We start from the raw sequence: 6,000 nt of genomic DNA, 5'->3' as shown, positions 1-6,000 counted from the left end.
TTCAGCCAGGGTTTGAAAGCCCAGTGTAATTCATAGTGTTGCTGTAGACAGGGGGAAAGCAGAAGGTGGGAAGAGAAATGGTCAGCGACTGAGTTATTCAGACAAAATGATGAGCTGCCCACTCTTGAAAAACTGGCGTTATCATTCCGGGTCTTACTTAGCTACTCGGTTTTTCTTCTTTTTAGTTATTGGCCTCCTCTCTTTTCCTAAAGCAATTTAATGGGTATTTACAGTAATTTACCTGCATTGATTACCAGGCTTATCTCCATTGAGATGTTGTATAAAACTGAAATTCTTCCTTGTTTATGAAAATAAAAGGTTTTGCTGACAATTTTCTTCACAAGAAAATGTTCACAAGTTGCTTAGTCAAACAAATTACATCCAAGTCCATATGATGTTCTTTATACCTATAATTCCACTTTATAAGTTGCATATTATTGTGGGAAAACGCTCATCTCGAATACAGATCTGATACTGCTGGTATTAGCCCCACGGTGCTCATGACTGTCTCAGAAAACAGACTCGGAGCGCCTGGGTGGCTCAGTTGCTAAGCGTCTGCCTTGCGCTCAGGGCGGGATCCCAGCATGCTGGGATCGAGCCCCGTATCAGGCTCCTCCGCTGGGAGCCTGCTTCTTCCTCTCCTGCTCCCCCTGCTTGTGTTCCCTGTCTCTCTGGCTGTCTCTCTCTGTGTGAAATAAATAAATAAAATCTTAAAAAAAAAAAAAGCAGACTCAAGGCAAGGCTTCTGACGCTAGAGCGAGCTCACAACCTGCCAAGCGTGTCTCTTCACCTAGATGATCTCGCAGATAATGTCCCTTCAGTCTGTCTATTTTTTTCCTGATTTACGTAGAATGGGTCCTACTTAGGTTGGAAAGATAGTGAGGATAATGGAAGCAACTAGTGTGGATAACAGTTTTAAAACAGGAAACCTTCACGTATACACTGCACGAACCCCCTGAGGAGTGCTCCAGCGAGAAGGGAACCGAGAGGTTAACGCTACTGAGCAGCTTTTTAAACCAGCCCTCGGAGTGGGAAAGGCCCTGGCACAGAGTCCAAATAAAATGACACATAGATGAAATGTTTTTAACTTCTGGGGACTTCACTATATAAACCAGCTCGATATAAAAGCCCATTACCAGAAAACTAAGAACTAGTTTCCATCATTTCCATCTCTGAGATAGGTATACGTGTAAGCAAATATATATAAATAAAACGCATAAATAGTCATATAAAATATTATGTACTATTTATATATTTATCATATTTTATGTAATATGTTATTTTATTATTAATATATTTATATAATAATATATGTATTTGCTCACGTATATATGTGTGCGTGTATATATATTCTTATTCCTCTTTATTCATGGAAGGTTCTGGACAAATACACAAAGAAAATAGAGTTACAGAAATTTAGGACTGGAGAAAATCAACATTCCCTTTAATCGTGCCATTTTAGAAACTCAAATTCATCAGGCTAAGGAAGCCAGCCAAGATCAGGCAGCTATGGGATGAAAACAGCAGCATCAGAAACCCTTCTCTGAACAAACAGTCTAGTGTTCTCTCTACTTGCCCACTCCTGATTACATCCCCCCAGTTGTTACTAATTGATTAACAGCTGAGCATGACTGTAAGAACTGAGAGTTAATTCGTTGGGATTAAATAATATTGAAGTGGGAAATTTCTTTTCCCCTGAAGTCAATGAAAACAACTTCTAGATTTTTTTTCCCCTAAAATTTCCCTTCAGCATCAACTAAAACTGCAAAAATACTCAGAAGCTGAAAGATCATTTCTTATCCCAAAGGCTCCTGATATTTCCAGGTGTTTTTACTACGTGGGAGGAAAAAGAAATGCCTTCTGGTTCTGCACTAATGTCTGGAAAAGATGTTAACTAAACACCTTTTTATTCCACAGCTCTGGCCCAGCTAAAAAGTTCTTTTCTTGGAAATTTAAACTTATTTTTATTGCTGCTCAGGAATATTTAGCCTTCCTGAAAGCTTTGGTGCACCTTTTACCATCTGAAAACCTGGAAGCCTCCTTTTGGCTAAAAATACTATCCAAGCGGGTTTTGAGTGAAAATGAGGTTATTTTTTACTTCAAATTGGACTCTAATTGATTGAACAATTAGCTTGCATACATACAGTAGGAACGGTTCATTTCCTGACTCTAGGTTAGCGGTCTTGATTGTTTTCGTGACATAAAGTTTTCTTGCTGATTTTTATAATTTACTTCCCTAAACTCATCTCTTAACAACATATTGATTCTTTCTTTCCGTTAAACCTGAAATTCTCTCTTTTAGTTCAAATTGTTGAATTTAATCAAGATGTATCAAACTTTTAAAATTCATTCATTGATTCATTCAATCATTCTCTAAGCAAGTATTTGTTGAGATACTACTCTGTGCAGGGTACTAAAGTTAACATCAAAGGACAAGAGAGCAAAAATCCTTGTTTTCATGGAACTTGCATTTATTTTTATTTTTTTAAAGATTTATTTATTTATTTGAGAGAGAGAGAAAGAGAGCACCATGGAGAGAGAGCGCGAGTGGGTGGGGTAAAGGGAGAGGGAGAAGCAGACTCCCCACTGAGCAGGGAGCCAGATGTGGGGCTGGTCCCAGGGTCCTGGGATCATGACCTGAGCCGAAGGCAGATGCTTAACTGACTGAGCCACCCAAGGAGCTCCTGGAACTTGCATTTCAATGGGGAGTAGTAGATTATACACAGTTGGTAAATAAATGGAAAAACATAATGTTAGACTCTGGTAAGGGCTGCCAAGAAAATAGAACAGAACAAAGGGTGCTTGGTCAGGAGAGCAGTTTTAGACAGAAGGAGGGAGGAAGCAAGGAAGGAAGGATTGTTGGAAATAAAGAAGGAAGGAAAGGGAGAAGGGAATAATAAATACATACGTACATATGCGCACATTTCTAAAAATTTTTCTTATTTAGCCTCACATCTTACATATCTTGCTGCCTTCAATTTTTGAGTCTTCCCTGCCTTGTTGACATGAAGCACAATGACGGAGCTCTACCATACCCGTATAAGAGGGCTGTAAGGATGTCAATACTGTTGCAAGTGGGATTAGGAGACTGTCTTGTATCCGAGTAATCAGCCTTTAGTGAAGGCTGTTCCTGGAATATAGGGCAATTCCCAGTAAGGGGTGCAGCTGTGAGCTGTCAGCTGTGGCTACTGCCATCCGCCAGGGGATGGGTGCATGGGCCCTGGAGTGGGCATCTGGGGTGAGCATTCACGACGGACATAGTCAGAATCCAAACATAAAGTGTCTTGTGTGAAATCATAGAGTACTTAAGCCTTATGCTATAACCAGTGGAGAGCTACTAAAATATTTTTCAATAAGAAAAAAATATTTTTCAATAAGAAAAAAATATTTTTCAATAAGAAATGGAGGTGATAAAATTTGTACATTAGAAGGTGATCCTCGGGAGCTGGCTAAGAGTAGACATGAAAAGATAAGACTGGTTATATCCAGGCCAGCTGGGGGGCTATGGCAATGATGTACAAGAGAAAAGCAAAAAGACAGGTAAAGATGTCGAAGTGGGAGGTTGGATTACTAAGAGGAGGAATCAACGTGAATTATAGAGAGGAATCAAATATAACTCTCAGAAGTATGGCTATAGGAATTAGGTAAAAATGATGTAATTAACAAATCTAAGAATATAAGAGAAGGAGCTGGTGTTATTTGAATTCATGTTGGATCTGCATGATGTCAGGAGTTCACAAATGTCAACTGACAATGGGTCCAAAATCCATTATATCCCCTGCATCGTTGTTGACCCGTAGACTCAGTATTCATGTTTTGCATCTTTAATATGTTCATGCCTCACGTAGATACTGAGTGTACAACATGTCTTGGGGACTATTTCAGGTGCTGGCAGAAAAGGTAGTGAAAACCCAAGATTTCCCTGGTAAACTAAGATCAGTAATACAACTGATGGGATCTTTCATAATATACTTGTGAACAAAATGAAGACATGGGCTGATTGCAGACAACTCTGTGCACTGGTAAGAGGATGGATTGCCTATTCAGTGTATGCTGATTAGGGAACTGCTATTGTCTCGAAGAATGGTCTCACCTAGGTTTGGCAGTCCCCCAGCTACTTTTTTTCAACGACCTTATTAATTATGTGGATAAAGATGGAGGAAGCATGCTCATCATGTTTACTTTTAAAAGGGTGAGAGAGATATGAAAACAGTATCCATAATGATTTCAGATTAAATCTGGATAAAAGAGGTGAGCCCAGGGATGCCTTGATGGCTCAGTGGGTTAAGCGTCTGCCTTCAGCTCACGTCATGATCCCAAAGTCCTGGGATCGAGTCTGGCATCGGGCTCCTTGCTCACCGGGGAGACTGCCTCTCCCTCTGCTTCTGCCTGCTGCTCCCCCTACTTGTGCTCTCTCTCACAAATAAATAAATAAAATCCTTAAAAAGTTAAATAAATAAGAGGTGAGCTCAGATTAAATTTAACAAAGTAATTATCAACTTGTATTTGGGGGGAAATACACTTGTGCAAGCACATGAGTGGAATAATGAGACAGCCAAGAAGCTAATCTTCAGTTTATTAGTAGAAATGTAGCATATGAAGGGAAAATGCCGAAAACACTGATGTGTTTCTGTTGGGAGAGGCCACGGAGAGGACGTGGCCACTAGTAGATCCACGACCTGGATGCAGGCAATCAGAGGCTTGTCACCCCCTCTCCTGTCCTTGGAAGGTATGTTCCTCCAACTGTTCCCACAGTCGGAATCATTTTCAAGGACACAGCCTTGAGAGAGCCATGTGTTGTTGAGACCATCTGGATGGCGTACGTGACTAAACACAGTTCAGGCCTCTATATCAACACTTAAGATTCTGGCAGGGGGGTGTGGAGATCTATGTGTCTTGCGGCTGCCCAAGACAAGCCTTGTAGGTAAGTTCTTTTGCTTATTACACCTGCTGCCTACCAATCTGGAGTGGCCTGCCTCTTTCTCGGGCTCCCCTTGCCCTCTGTGCTCAGGTGCCATTTTATGAGACAAAAGTTCCACGCATATCAGAGCACACCTCCTTTATGGTCTCACTTGTGCATGTTACACTTTATGGAAACAACAGCCCCAGATACAGCAAAAACACTCAGGGAATCGGGGTATCAAAGTCTTGAAGTGGCATCACAGGGGGAAGACGTGATGGAGATGAGAATATTTATCTTGAGAAGTGGAGAATTCTTTGGGGTGTATGTAGACAGGTGGTGGGACTGGGAAACACACCCATTATATCTTAAAATATTTTAAACAAGGCTCATGGCCAGGATGTTATTTTAAATGACCTCCAAGAGTAGATTTGAAGCCAAGGGGTGAGAACATCAGAGCTGCTTTCAGAGAAATATGTGTTACCCTTAATTTTTGTTTTCTTCTGAGTCTACCTAATCATTCATCGGGTGTGTTGTACGTTGTCAAAACAATTAGTCTTAGACCATACAACCTTTAAAAAAATCCCTTGAATCCTGAGATTCTGTGATTTTGTGACCTGAGGACTCAAGGACTATGTTCAAAGACTAGAATGTTTTCAGTCCCTTTGAACTTGATTCCAGATGCTGGAAGTCCTCCCGCCCAGCATCCAGCTCGGGCACCCTCCACTGTGCGTCCAAAGCACTGCCTTTTCCCCAGCACAGCCCCGAGGGCTGAAAGGTAGTGAGAAACTCAGGACCTTCCAAGCAGTAATTGGGCTCTGCATCTACCGTCATTAGGATGCACGTACTTGAGGTTTCTGCGCTTGGAGAGAGAGGGAAAGTAAGCACTTCCAAGGCGTTTAGTCCTTCAGCAGAAAAAATAAAATAGAAGTTTGCTAAAAGGAGAAAAGTTTAAGCCATTCTTTTTATTTTGACAGAGTTTCTGCAGGTCCAGGACTTTCTACTGAGTCACCACGCCAGCCAGGATATAATTCTTTCAACTTACTGGGAGTATTATTTCTGAGTCACAGTAAGTAATATAACGATCTGAACATGGAAAT

The 6,000-nt window shown here is 41.0% G+C and overlaps 1 protein-coding gene across 1 annotated transcript in view; it reads left to right on the top strand.

The window, feature by feature from the left end:
* The first annotated feature begins 5,682 nt into the window (after positions 1 to 5,682).
* Positions 5,683 to 6,000, top strand: part of ITGBL1 (integrin subunit beta like 1) — a 204,818-nt gene continuing 204,500 nt past the window's right edge. Inside the window, exons 1-2 of the mRNA XM_045812767.2 lie at positions 5,683 to 5,780; positions 5,878 to 5,969. The gene's annotated coding sequence lies outside the window, so the exon portion shown is untranslated. The remainder of the gene's footprint in view (positions 5,781 to 5,877; positions 5,970 to 6,000) is intronic.

The sequence above is a fragment of the Ursus americanus genome, chromosome 10 (genome assembly GCF_024610735.1).
Source record: "Ursus americanus isolate L20-20 chromosome 10, mUrsAme1.1.p, whole genome shotgun sequence".
NCBI classification, from domain to species: Eukaryota; Metazoa; Chordata; class Mammalia; order Carnivora; family Ursidae; genus Ursus; species Ursus americanus.
The sequence above is the reverse complement of the archived record's forward strand: the minus strand, read 5'-3'. Positions and strand labels throughout refer to the sequence as shown.